The sequence below is a fragment of the Halichoerus grypus genome, chromosome 9 (assembly GCF_964656455.1).
Source record: "Halichoerus grypus chromosome 9, mHalGry1.hap1.1, whole genome shotgun sequence".
Classification (NCBI taxonomy): domain Eukaryota; kingdom Metazoa; phylum Chordata; class Mammalia; order Carnivora; family Phocidae; genus Halichoerus; species Halichoerus grypus.
In genome coordinates, this window is record NC_135720.1 from 81757867 (window position 1) to 81771539 (window position 13673).

Below are 13673 nucleotides of genomic sequence, written 5' to 3' on the forward strand. Positions count from 1 at the left end.
CTCTTCCTACTGCAAGGTCAAAAAGATGTTCTCCTATATTTTCTTCAAGTTGTCTTAAAGTTTTTTCACATTTAGATTTTTAATCCATGTAAATTTTTCTTTATGTACAGTGTAAGCAAGGTATCTGATTTTACTTTTCCATATGACTCCACTGTCCCAATAAATGTGTTAAATAATGAATCTTTCTTCAACTTATTTGTATTGCTCCCTGAGCAGAATCTTCTAGTTCTTCAATATTTTTTCTCCATTGCCTTCTATAGTAACAAAAATTTTAACTGGAAACCTGGGCACTCAGAATTAACCACATTTCCCAGCCTTCTTTGCAACAGAATATGGCCAGGTTCTAGCTAAAGAGTTGTTAGAGGAAGTACCGTATGCAACCTTCAGGAAATGTCCCCAAGGGGAGAAGACATACTTTTTTCCTTCCTAAACCTCTTTCCTTCTGGCAGAATACAGACAAGTTGGTTGGAGGTAGAGAAGCCATCCTGAGTCATTAGTGTAGTTTAGAAAAGTTGGCCATGAGCAATGGTATAAAAAGTTAGAAGGGGGCACGTTGGAGCCTCAGTCGGTTAAGCATCCTTCTCTTGATGTGGGCTCAGGTCATGATCTCAAGTCTTGAGATCAAGCCCTGCATGGGGCCCGGCACTGAGCATGGAGTCTGCTTGAGATTCTCTCTCTCCTGCTCCCTTTCCCTCTGCCCCTTCCCCAAGGGTGAGAGAGTGCTCACTCTCTCTCTAAAAAAAAAAAAAAAAGTTAGAAAAAGTCTAGGTTCTTGACTGCTCTGCATTAGTAGGTGAGAAAGAAATACACATCTATTCTGTTTAAGCTATTGCCATTTTGAGTGTTCTGTCACTCATAGAAAGAAATTCTAATATATGTGTATCGTTTTGCCATAAATGCTTCAATCTATTTCTAAGCTCTCGTTTCTCTTATATTGATCTATTTATCTATCATTGGACCAGACACCACATGCTTTATTTAATATAATTTTATATTAAGTTTTGATGTCTAATAGGTAAATCGCCTCTCCTAGTTCCTTTTCAGAATTGCTTTGGCAGTTCTTTGACTATTACTCCTCCATATTAACTTTAGAATCTGTCTAGTTCCATAGGGGAAAGTGTGATGGCATTTTTATTTGACTTTCCTTTAACATATAGATAATTTAAGGAGCATCAACACCTTTATGAAATTGAATGTTCCCATACATGGTCATAGTATAGCTCTAGATTTATGTTTTTATGTTTTACAATAACATTTTTCACTTTTTCTCGGTAAAGTTTTGTATATCCTTTGTCAGATTTATAGTCCTTGATGTTATTGTAAATGGTATTTTTTATTGCATTGCCTAATGGGTTACTGATAAAAGATACCATTAATTTTTGTATGTTGATCTTATATTCAGTAACCCTGCTAACTCTTATTTGTCCTAAAAGTTTGTCTACAGAGTCTCTTGCATTTCCTTTAATTAGCTTCCATCAAGCAACCACAGGGACGTGGAAAAAGCAGAGTTGAATTGACTCAACGGTGACGGCATGAAGAGTCTTGAAATAGAAGAGCAGTACCGGCAGGAAGTTTGGGTACTAACAGTGGAGACTAGCCAGTAACATGGTAACAGGACAAACAGGGCAGAGTTGGAATTTTGAAAAAGGGTACAAGCTAGCACACTTCAGGGGGATATGCTAACCCTGGAGCCAGATGTAGGGCCGTGAAACAGCGGAGCTGAGGGAGAGGAGAGTGGGTCTGGGAAGATAAGATTCAAGCATCAGAGACAGTCACTGAACCAAATAAAATCACGCCCATGGAGATCATTTAAGGCAGATCCATTTGGGCCAAAAATAGACTTTGTCCAATCTGAAGAAACTTGGGAGTAAAAGTTGCTTTGTCTTAGGTGAGACACTGCATACCACTACTGGAATAAATATCATTGCAATACACGAAGAAGTACGGTGAAAGAGAGAAGAACTGGATCCCAACCAGGCATGGACCACTGGAAGCCACCTTAGACTGAAACCTTTTGACTTCTCATAAACACTGAAAAGAAAGGTAATTTTGTCGGGGCAGCAGTGTCTCTCCGGGGATTGCAGTTAATAAGCCCTTCCTTACAATTCTCATCACCACTTCTGAATTCTGTGGTGTTTTTACATTTTCATTACAGGGTTATATGAGTTTTAATACAAGGTTCAGAATGTTAGAACTGCGACCCGTCTGAGTTCTAGGTGTCTGTCTAAGGGACCCTGAAATCCCATTAAGATAGGAAATAGCTCTATTGTCTGGAATAAGACCCTTAAAGGTCTAAAAGCAGAAATCAGAAGGAATCATAGGTCCATAAAGTGACAGATGCCTGAATTCACTTGACTTGCATTCTGAATCTAGGAAAAGCCTGCTGCAAATGGTCATCATCATCCCGCCAGTGGCCAGGGAAGTAGCCAGACTTTTAACAATGTCCAGGTACCCAGGGTGCCGCCATTCTGCCTCAGCCTGCCACCTAGTGGTCAGAGCAGTTGATGCAACATGTTCCTGGGGTCATCACACGATCCATATATAGCTTCATCCTTTTCTGGGCCTCTGAGTCCATGCTTACCGGGTCAAACCAAGGGAGAGAGGGAAGTAGACACTCCTGTTACAATGTGACAAGATAATGCAGTTAGTGATAAAATTATTATGAAAAGATATTTCCAATAATAAAGAAATATAATTCTTACACTTGTTATATAATTTGGAGTTTCCCTAAAACAATTGTTTTAATGTCACTTGCTTAAACATCAGTGAAATGGATCATCAATAACCTCAGCTTATGCCACAGTTAGATGATTGGATCAGCTATGTAGAATGCTAGGATGCATGAAAATAAGACCTCAGGGGTTTCATGATTACCACCCTGATCTTGAGTAGCCTTGTATTCATCACTGTAGACATCATGTGGACAAAAGAATTTCAATTTCCCTCAATAAAAATTGAAGATAATCTCAACTTAATGCCAAGCTCAATCTTAGGACAAATGCCATCCATCCTAAAACTACCTTTCACTTATACTTCTTGGAGAAGAGTTTCTCCAGGACCTAAAAGTAGGACTAGGTTGCTTATTCTAAAATATTTTCCGTTGTATTTAGACCTTTGCTCTGAAAAGAGGTTACTCTGAACCAACACAAAGACTCTCAGCGTAGACTTGAATGATCTCCCAACTTGAGGTTATCTCCAGAAGTAGCAGCTTTGGAGGACAGCAAGCCACCAGGCAGACTCTGGAGTAGAGCTGAGTAGCAATTTCAGGCCCAGGTCTAAATCTGGAGCCCAGTTCATACAAAGTCATCTGTGGCAAGGACCATTCACAGCCCATTCATAGCTCTACCTCTAGTTTATATGCATTCAAAAGGCATCATAACCCAAAACTCCATGATGATGCTAATCTCTAATTTGGAATTAATCAGTGCTATCCTCTCATATATTAAGGTTTTGTTTATTTTTACTTCTTTGTTTTGGTTTTAGACCATTAAAGTTCTTTACTTCTTGTTGACTCTAAATCATTTATTAAAATAAGCCCACTTTAGGATAATGCTGAATAACAAACTGATCTTACACCTTTAAGTGCAAAAAGAGGAGGAAAGGAAAATGCACATAAAGAGGACATTCCTCCTCCCCATAATTTAGGGGGATAGGAAAGGAAACAAATCAGCATTCAAGGAACACTACCCTGCTCCAGATATTTCACCATCTTGTATATTACTTAAACCTTCAGACAAACTTAGGAACTTGAGAAGATGGTACCTCGGTTCAGATCCTTTCTCTACCGCTTGTCGTCTGTGTCCATGAGCAAATTGCTTACCATCTCCAAGCCTCAAGGTCCTTGTGTGTCAAATAGAGAGAATACCTTGGAAGAGCCATAAAAATTAAATGAGAACCTGGCACAGAACAACCACATAACAAACTGTAGTAGCCATTCAACTGAAGCCAGGTATTAATTCCACTTTATGGGTAATAAAAAATCACTTCTAAATTGTTTTAAACTCACTGCAACTTAAAAAAAGAAGAAGAAGAAGAAGATGGGGCGCCTGGGTGGCTCAGTCGTTAAGCATCTGCCTTCGGCTTGGGTCATGATCCCGGCGTCCTAGGATCGAGCCCCGCATCAGCCTCCTGATCCACGGGAAGTCTGCTTCTCCCTCTCCCACTCCCCCTGCTTGTGTTCCCTCTCTCGCTGTGTCTCTCTCTGTCAAATAAATAAAATCTTTTTAAAAAAAAGAGGAAGAGAAGAAGAATATCAAAAATCTACAACTAGAGCCATTATCTAGAAACCATAACAGCTAACGTTCCATTGATTACTACAGAAAATAAAAAGAAGTGCTAGTGCATTTCTTTCTTTTTATATAGATTTATTTTTTTAAGTAATCTCTACACCCAAAGTGGGGTTTGAACTTACGACCCCAAGATCAAGAGTCACATGCTCTTCCAACTGAGCCAGCATTTCTAAAATCTACTTTCAGGAGACTCAGGTTTGTTCATTTGTTTTACACATACTGGGTTTAGAATGAACTATCAGAAAGGAAAAGATTTATCTTCTTTCTATTTTTCCCCAGCTCCTATCAGAAAGTTTTAAAGATTCCTAAACTTTGAGGAAATAATTGCTAGTACAATTTTGTTTCCTGAAGATAGCTAAATTCTCTCTAAATATCTCCAGCAATTCCACTCATTCCCAAGGATCCAATTCCAGGAATTCAGGGTTTCCTTAAGCAACGCTGAAGTCCCAAGTATATTTCTGTGAGATGCTCTGGTACTGCCTTTGTATCCCTTTTGAATTTACACAAGGTCCAAATTATTACATTGTTAATAAATTAAGTAATATACATCAACCCTGGTCAGGACATAGCAGAATGAAGGAGTTCTATCATTTGCAATGGGGAAAAGAACTTAAGACCCCTCATGTGTAGGAATTGATCTGAGCAGCACCAGCAAGTTTGCCTAGACTGAGGGACAGTTTCCATAGAAATACCAGGCATCTTGATAAAAATTTGTCAATCCCCAAAAATACATATGACATGGGAAGTTTGGTGATAAAAATAAACATTAGATTTTATGGTTTTCACCAAATGAAATCTTTTTTTTAAAGTAATTTGTTGCTTCCAATCAAATAAAATGTGTACTATTTAAAACAGAAAGTTTGCTTCTTGATAACTCCATTTTCAATCTATTATATGCATCAGTCCACAGATCACCAACAATACTGACAATTCTTTCCACATTGCTGTTTAAAACATAGGAATTAAAAGGGTAATAAGCCACAGAGGAGTAGTAGATTATTTTTTTTTTTTTTTAAAGATTTTATTTATTTATTTATTTGACAGACAGAGAGACAGCGAGAGAGGGAATACAAGCGGGAGGGGGGGTGGTAGAGGGAGAAGCAGGCTCCCCACGGAGTAGGGGGCCCGATGTGGGGCTCGATCCCAGGACCCTGGGACCATGACCTGAGCCGAAGGCAGCCGCTTAACGACTGAGCCACCCAAACGCTCCAATAGATACTTTATTTTTAAAAATTGCATTAATCAAGAGAAATTATTGCCTCAAAGGATAGAAGCATCATGGCCAGGACACAAACTATAAACCAATAAGTAAAACATTCTAAGAGAACATCCTTGAATCTATTCTTAATCAGATATTTCCCTTGAGTTCTCATTATTCCTGAAAAGAGCTGGAACATGGCTTCTTCAGAACATATACTTAGCCTAAAGCAATTTTAGAAAATTATATTTTCAAAATGTTTGTTGTTGTGCACTTTATAAAAGTCCTGGAAATGGACACCATTGAGTAGAATTGAAAAGCATTAACTCTGCGTTGGCCAGGGAATTTATTAACGTGTTTGAAGTTTTTCATAACAAAAAAGGGTTTTTGGCATGTACTTTGAAATGTTTTTAAGGATTGTGCAGATCTGTTCCCATCATAAATAAAGGGCATGGGAGACTGGATTAGAACACAGGCTAGGTTTTCAAATAGGACCATCTGCTGCACAGCAATGAAGGGGGACAGGGTGGGGATGACTGAGTGGTAACTAGAATACCCACTGGAACTAGGTAGTTACTGGAATTCCTTTTCAAATTTCACGTTGTACTTGCAATCTCATCCAAACGTAGGGGAATTTCCTTAAACCTGAGTCATAGCATTCAAATTATACCTTCCCTTGCCGAAGTAATCAGAAAAAGGCCAACAATAAAAAAAAAAAACAGTGACTCTGGGACACAGCTGAAGCTATCCTAAGAGTTCCTTCAAAGATTTACAAAGTTATGATAGTGTTAATTTCCTTAAACCTGCATCATAGCATTCAATTTACTCATTCCTGTGCCTTAAGTAATCAGAAAATGTCTACAATAAAAACAATGACTCTGAGATACAATTAAAGCTATCAGAAGTAATGAGGTCCGAGGACAGGCACCCTATCCCAGTCCAAACCTGCACCACTTTCGGACAGCCCTCTACATGTGAAGACTGAGTTTTGTTTCCAAAAATGTCCTTGCCACTTGGTACTTTTTAGGAGAAAGTGTCTTCAAAAGTTCTTTTATCCTTGTTTTTTTCTTATTTGTATCTATCTGCCTTCTAATCCTCTGGGGTTCCCATTTCCAACCCTTGGACTTGATAGAATCTGGCCTCCTTAGTTCTAAGGCTGTGCCTTCTCTAGCATAACAATTAACCCCATCCTCAGACCTTTCCCACTGATGATGGGTTCAGATCCTGGGCCAACAAACTAACCAACACCTAAGCCAGGCAAATTTTAGCACCCTGCAAATAAGGAGTTACATAGATGATCCACTGGAAGACAGCATGGGATCTGGAGTAAGATGAACACACGTTCTAATCCTTGTGCTTAAGAAAGTTACCCTCTACTGAGCTCAGGTTTCCTTAGCTATAAAATGGAAATATTGATACCAAGACCTACAAATGTCTTGATCATTAAATAATATGTGTGTTACCATCGTGTCTGACACATAACAGGTACTAATATTTTATTTTAATTTATTAATTTCTTCTATTTCCTATTACACTGGTCCAACGTGGGCGGGGGGGGGGTATGTTTTTACCAACAAGTTCTAGCTTGCAAGCACTGTTGGCACAGAGTTATTTCATTTCATTTTATTTTATTTTATTATTTTATTTTCAGAGTTATTTTAAAGAACTAATAACCTTATGGGTATTAAAGAGGGCACGTTCTGCATGGAGCACTGGGTGCTATAGCAAACAATGAATCATGGAACACTACATCAAAAACTAATGATGTAATGTATGGTGATTAACATAACATAATAAAATTAAATTTAAAAAAAACAGCAAGCCATTGAAGGGTATGGGCTCAATATTTAATGCTTGCTTAATTAAAATAAATCTATACATTGAAAACAAAAAACAGCTCTGCGGGAAGCCTGCTTCTCCCTCTCCCACTCCCCCTGCTGTGTTCCTGCTCTCGCTATCTCTCTCTCTGTCAAATAAATAAATAAAATCTTTAAAAAAAAAAGAAAACAAAAAACAAAAAACAAATAACCTTGGGGTGCCTGGCTGGCTCAGTCAGTAGAGCATGTGACTCTTGATCTCAGGGTCATGAGTTCAAGCCCCATGTTGGAGGTAGAGCTTACTTAAAAATAAAATTTAATTTAATTTAATTTAGCTTAATCTAAAAAGAAATTAATAACCTTAGTTTCTGGCTTTACTCTGATCATCTCTTCTCCTTCAGGCAAAAGTGCTCTCCACAGCCCCACCTTGTAATCTCTATGAAGGATAATTTTTTCCTTATCAACTCACTGGTGCCCTTCTCCATGAAAAGCGTTGTCTGGGGTCTGCCTCTGTTGACATCACTGTAGCTAAGCTGACAGCTTGGCTACATGACAGGGATTATGTGACAATAATGCAAGAGACTACTGGGATTCTTTGTTTCAAATAAACACACATTAATGGAAAAAGAAAGGTAAACTTTTCACAGATTAAAAACTTTTCTTCCAGTTTTTCTATCCCTCAAAACACTTTGGGAACTTTTCCCTAAAACTATCTTAAAAGCCTATTAAATCTTTCTCCGGGGGCGCCTGGGTGATTCAGTCGTTAAGCATCTGCCTTCGGCTCAGGTCGTGATCCCAGGGTTCTGGGATCGAGCCCCGCATCGGGCTCCCTGCTCCGCGGGAAGCCTGCTTCTCTCTCTCCCACTCCCCCTGCTTGTGTTCCCTCTCTCGCTGTGTCTCTCTCTGTCAAATAAATAAAATCTTTAAAAATAAATAAATAAATAAATAAATAAATAAATAAATCTTTCTCTTTCACACAATCTCATTAGTTTATAGCCACAACTTGTAAGTTAAACTGAGACCTGGTTTAAGTGCTTTCTTTGATGTGTAAAGATGATATGACACAGCTCATTAATTATGTATCTTACTGTGGGCTTTTATTTGGGGCTGGGGGAGTAAATCAATCACATCCTGTAGATGGGTTTTCTTTTTGTCGTTGGATTTCTATTCTTTGTTGTTTGTTTGTTTGTTTCCACAAAAAGGGGACTACTGACGGAATTGGAATCACCTCACCAACATGAAGTAACCAGTTCTTTCGGAACATTTTTAAATAGGAAGGATTGAATTTTAATATTCTGATTTATTAGCATTACAACTGATTTGCCCATTGCAATTTTTACTCCTGAGGAACTCAATTGGAAAGATAATCTAAACAAAACTGCTTCCCACCCCCCCCCCACCCGCCTTAAATTTCTGGAAGAGAAAAACCAGTGTAAGTGTTCCCTATTAATAGAGTACATAAAAAAATGAAAAGTCAGCTATCCCTCAACAAAAGGATTAATCATAGTTTCTCTAAAAATAGCAAATTCTCATGTGTCATCTTAAATATGGTTGACTTTGTATAAAACTTTAGAAATACATCCATTGGAAAAATACAGTATTGCTGTATTAATTAGCAGGTTATCACGATGCCCTAGCACTTTCTGCTACCAAGATTCCATTGATCTCAGATTTTCTTTTCTCTTATGAAACAACAAGTTATTTTCTAAGCCAGCATATCTTTCCTTAGTCAGAAAATATGAATGTATGTGTGGACAGAATTCTGACCAAAAGGGTTACCAGGAAGGGCTGACTCAACAGAGCTGTGGCTAGACATCTTAGTTAGAAGAATAGATTTGAACCTTAATCTTCTAATCTGCCTGAGTCATTCAATTTTAAGTTGCTTTGCATGCACTTTTAGCTTATTTCTGAAGGTCGTTCTGTTTCTTGTGCTTCTTGTGTGTTTAGCCAGCTGATTTATTATCTGCTTCACTGGTATTTCACAACATTTGCAAAATTTGGTCTAATTTCCCTGAAGTTAAAGAGACAAACTACGGCATATCTTCTTTCCATGTATTTAAATTTTATCTGTCAGTCTTTTCCAGGCTTTTCCACAGAGGCAACATTACTTATATCTTTTTTTTTTTTTAATAAGGCTGCTTTTTCAGCTCCCCTACAGCAAGTAAATGAAAGATTGATAAAGAAAATGTCATATAATTTGTAATCAGCAGTTGACAACTTCACATATTATATACTTATCATTGAAATGGCTCCTACAGGGATGCCTGGGTGGCTCAGTCGGTTAAGCATCTGCCTTCAGCTCGGGTCACCTGAGATTGAGCCCCACGTCCGGCTCTTTGCTCAGAGCACAAGCAGGGGGAGCTCCTCCCTCTCCCTCTGTCGCTCCCCCTGCTTGTGCTCTCTGTGTCAAATAAATAAATAAAATCTTTTTTTAAAAAATGACTTTTAGAACTAAGTGAAACTGTACTCAAAAGCTTTTTTTTTTTTAAGATTTTATTTATTTATTTAATTGACAGAGAGAGAGAGACAGCGAGAGAGGGAACACAAACAGGGTGAGTGGGAGAGGGAGAAGCAGGCTTCCGCGGAGGAGGGAGCCTGATGCGGGGCTCGATCCCAGGACCCTGGGATCATGACCTGAGCTGAAGGCAGACGCTTAACCGACTGAGCCCCTACAGGGGCACCTGGGATGCTCAGGTCATGATCCCAGGGTCCTGGGATCGAGCCCCGCATCGGGCTCCCTGCTCGGGAAGCCTGCTTCTCCCTCTCCCAGTCCCCCTGCTTGTGTTCCCTCTCTCACTGTCTCTCTCTCCGTCAAATAAATAAATAAAATCTTAAAAAAAAAAAGTTTTAAGATGCAAAGTTAACATACAAAGTATAGAAAATTAGGGAAATTATGGAGATACAATATCCTAGGATTTGAATACCTGAAAAGGGAATAAACTGGAATTGTAACAGTGGCTTTCACTGATCTTAAACAAATCATTTCATTCGATTGCCATCCGCTAGTTCCCCTCTTTAAAAGTGGTTATAATAATACCCACATCCTTGGGGCGCCTGGGTGGTTCAGTCGGTTAAGCGGCTGCCTTCCGCTCAGGTCATGATCCCAGGCTCCTGGGATCCAGCCCCGCATCGGGCTCCCTGCTCAGCAGAGAGCCTGCTTCTCCCTTTCCCTCTGTCTGCCGCTCTGCCTACTTGTGCTATCTCTCTGTCAAATAAATAAATTCAAAAAAATCTTTAAAAAAAAATAAATAACACCCACATCCTTGTGGATATGTTCCAAGAATTACCCAATTATTAGGTTATAAAGCACTGAGGAAATTTTAACTCTGCTGTGAAAACAATTGAGTGCATACTAGCATATAAACATGACAGAAAGCTGCACATTTACCTATCTTGTTTTGTTTATGTCTTGATCACTATCCGAGGACATCTGATAGTACAGCTGTTTAAAGTTAACAGGATATGGGAAAGTATGTCCAGACTATCCATTTTTTAAATTCCTTCCTAAAAATATTATTGCTCTTCCCCTGGAATATATTAATCATATACCACTTGCTCTCTAGAAAATATAAATAAAAACTATGTCCTCTAACTTCCATAATTGTTAGAGAAATATTTATACTTGTCTTGGACGATAATTAAGAAATGTTTCCTTCAAGGTACATTTTACTCATAAACTCCTTGAAGGCAGAAACCGTGTTTATACATCTTGTATACCCCCTTAGCAACCCGGACATAATATGAAGCTCCATAAATATTTTTTTCATAAATATTTCTTAGGCTGTTCTCTCTGCTAAGGGCTGGGAATGAAAAGTAAGTAAGTCAAGGTTCCTGTTCTCAAGGAATGACACACACTAGTAAACTTAGATAACTCTAGTACAATTTGCTTTAATAAAAAAGTGGAAAAGGGAGAGATTGTCAAGGAATCTTTAAAGAAAAGATGACATTTTAGTCTAAGGACAAATAAGAACTCATTATACACAGAAGAAGCAAACAGGTAGAGGGAACAACACAAGGTTCTGTGAGTAGTCTGATGTGTAAAGCACAGAGCAGATGGCGAGAAGTGCTGGAAACTGAGACTGGAAACGGGGCCAGTTTGTAAAGGTCTCGTGTTCTATACCAAAGAATTTGGATTTTATCCTAGAGACAAATGGTCTCCAAAGTGGGGTGCACTCGCCCCAGAGCATATGCAAAATTATTCCAGGAAAAATCATAACATCTCTATTTACCTTTTCTCATCCTTTTACATTTTGAGTGTTTGATGAGTGTAGCGTGTGTGTGTGTGATTCATAAAGAAAAATACAGGGGCTCCTGGGTGGCTCAGTCGGTTAAGCATCTGACTTTGGCTCAGGTCATCATCTCGGTGTCCTGGGATCAAGCCCTGTGTCAGGTTCCCTGCTCAGCAGGAAGTTGGCTTTTTCCTCTCTTTCTGCTCCCCGCAGCTCATGCTTTCTCTCTCTCTCTCTCTCTCTCTCTCAAATAAATAAAATCTTTTTTAGAAAAAGAAAATGAAAAATACACATGTTGGGTGCATATTCACAATTTTTATTGATGGAGTACACAATCAAAAAATGTGAAAGACCTAGGCAATAAGCTGCCATTGAAGAGGTTTTTTTTTAAAGGTAATAGTATCAGATCTATATTTTAGAGAGATAACATTGGGGTACATACAGATGATACAGGGAAAAGGAGAAATTTTTTTCAGCTTCATTGAGATATTGACATATATGTAAGTTTAAGGTGTTTAATTTTGATGATTTGATACATGTATATGGTACAGTTAGTTAACAGTTCTACCCTCTCACATAATTACCTTTGTGTATGTGTGTAGTGATAACATTTAAGATCTACTCTTAACTTTTAATTATATAACACAGTATTGGGTTTTTTAAATATTTTTTACAGATTTTATTTATTGGGGCTCCTGGGTGGCTCAGTCGTTGAGCGTCTGCCTTCGGCTCAGGTCATGATCCCAGGGTCCTGGGATCGAGCCCCACATCGGGCTCCCTGCTCCACGGGGAGCCTGCTTCTCCCTCTCCCACTCCCCCTGCTTGTGTTCCCTCTCACTGTGTCTCTCTCTGTCAAATAAATAAATAAAATCTTTAAAAAAAAAAAAAGATTTTATTTATTTAAAGATTTTATTTATTTATTTATTTGAGAGAGAGAAGGAGAGACAGTGAGAGATTACAAGCGGGGAGGAGAGGGAAAAGCAGCCTCGCTGCAGAGCAAGGAGCGTGATGTGGGGCTCAATCCCAGGACCCTGGGATCATGACCTGAGTTGAAGGCAGACGCTTAACCGACTGAGCCACCCCGGTGCCCCCACAGTATTGTTAATTATAGTCACCATGCTATACATTAGATCCCCAGAACTTATTCATCTTATAACTGGGAGTTTGTACCCTTTGACTGACATCTCCTCTATTTTCCTTCCTACCCCCAGCCCCTGGCAACCAACATTCTACTATTTCTAGGAGTTCAACCTTTTTAGATCCTGAATATATGTGATACAGTATTTGTCTTTCTCTGCTTAACTTATTTCATTTAGCATAATGCCCTCAAGGTCTATCCATGTTGTCACAAAAGGCAGAATTCCCTTCTTTTTACGGCTAAAAAATATTCCATATTCTTCCATATTCATATTCCATATTCATATTCCATATTCTTTTCCATATACCATTATATATACATGAGATAGATGATAGATAGATAGATGATAGATAGATAGATAGATAGATAGATAGATAGATAGATAGATATCACATTTTCTTTATTCATTCATCTGTTGATAAACCCTTAGATTGTTTCTAGATCTTGACTATTGTGAATAACACTGCAAAAAAAAAAAGCTGCAATGAGCATAAGGGTGCAGATATCTCTTTGAGATAGTGTTTTCACTTTCTTCAGATATACACCCAGAAGTGAGATTTCTGGATCATATGGTAGCTTTGTTTTTAATTTTTTAAGGAATCTCCATACTGTTTTCCACAGTGGCTATATCAGTTTGCATTCCCATCACCAATGGTGCATGAGGGTTCCTTTTATCTCCAATCCTCGCCAACACTATCTCTTGTCTTCCTGGTGATAGCCATTCTGATCAATGTGAGGTGATATCTTATTGTGGTTTTGATTTATATTTCTTTCATGATCAGTGATGTTGAGCATCTTTTCACGTACCTGTCAGCAATTTACATGTCTTCTTTGGTAAAATGTCTACTTAAGTCCTTTGTCCATTTTTTTTTAAGATTTTATTTATTTATTTGACAGAGAGAGACACAGTGAGAGAGGGAACACAGCAGGGGGAGTGGGAGAGGGAGAAGCAGGCTTCCTGCAGAGCAGGGAGCTGGATGTGGGGCTCGATCCCAGGACCCT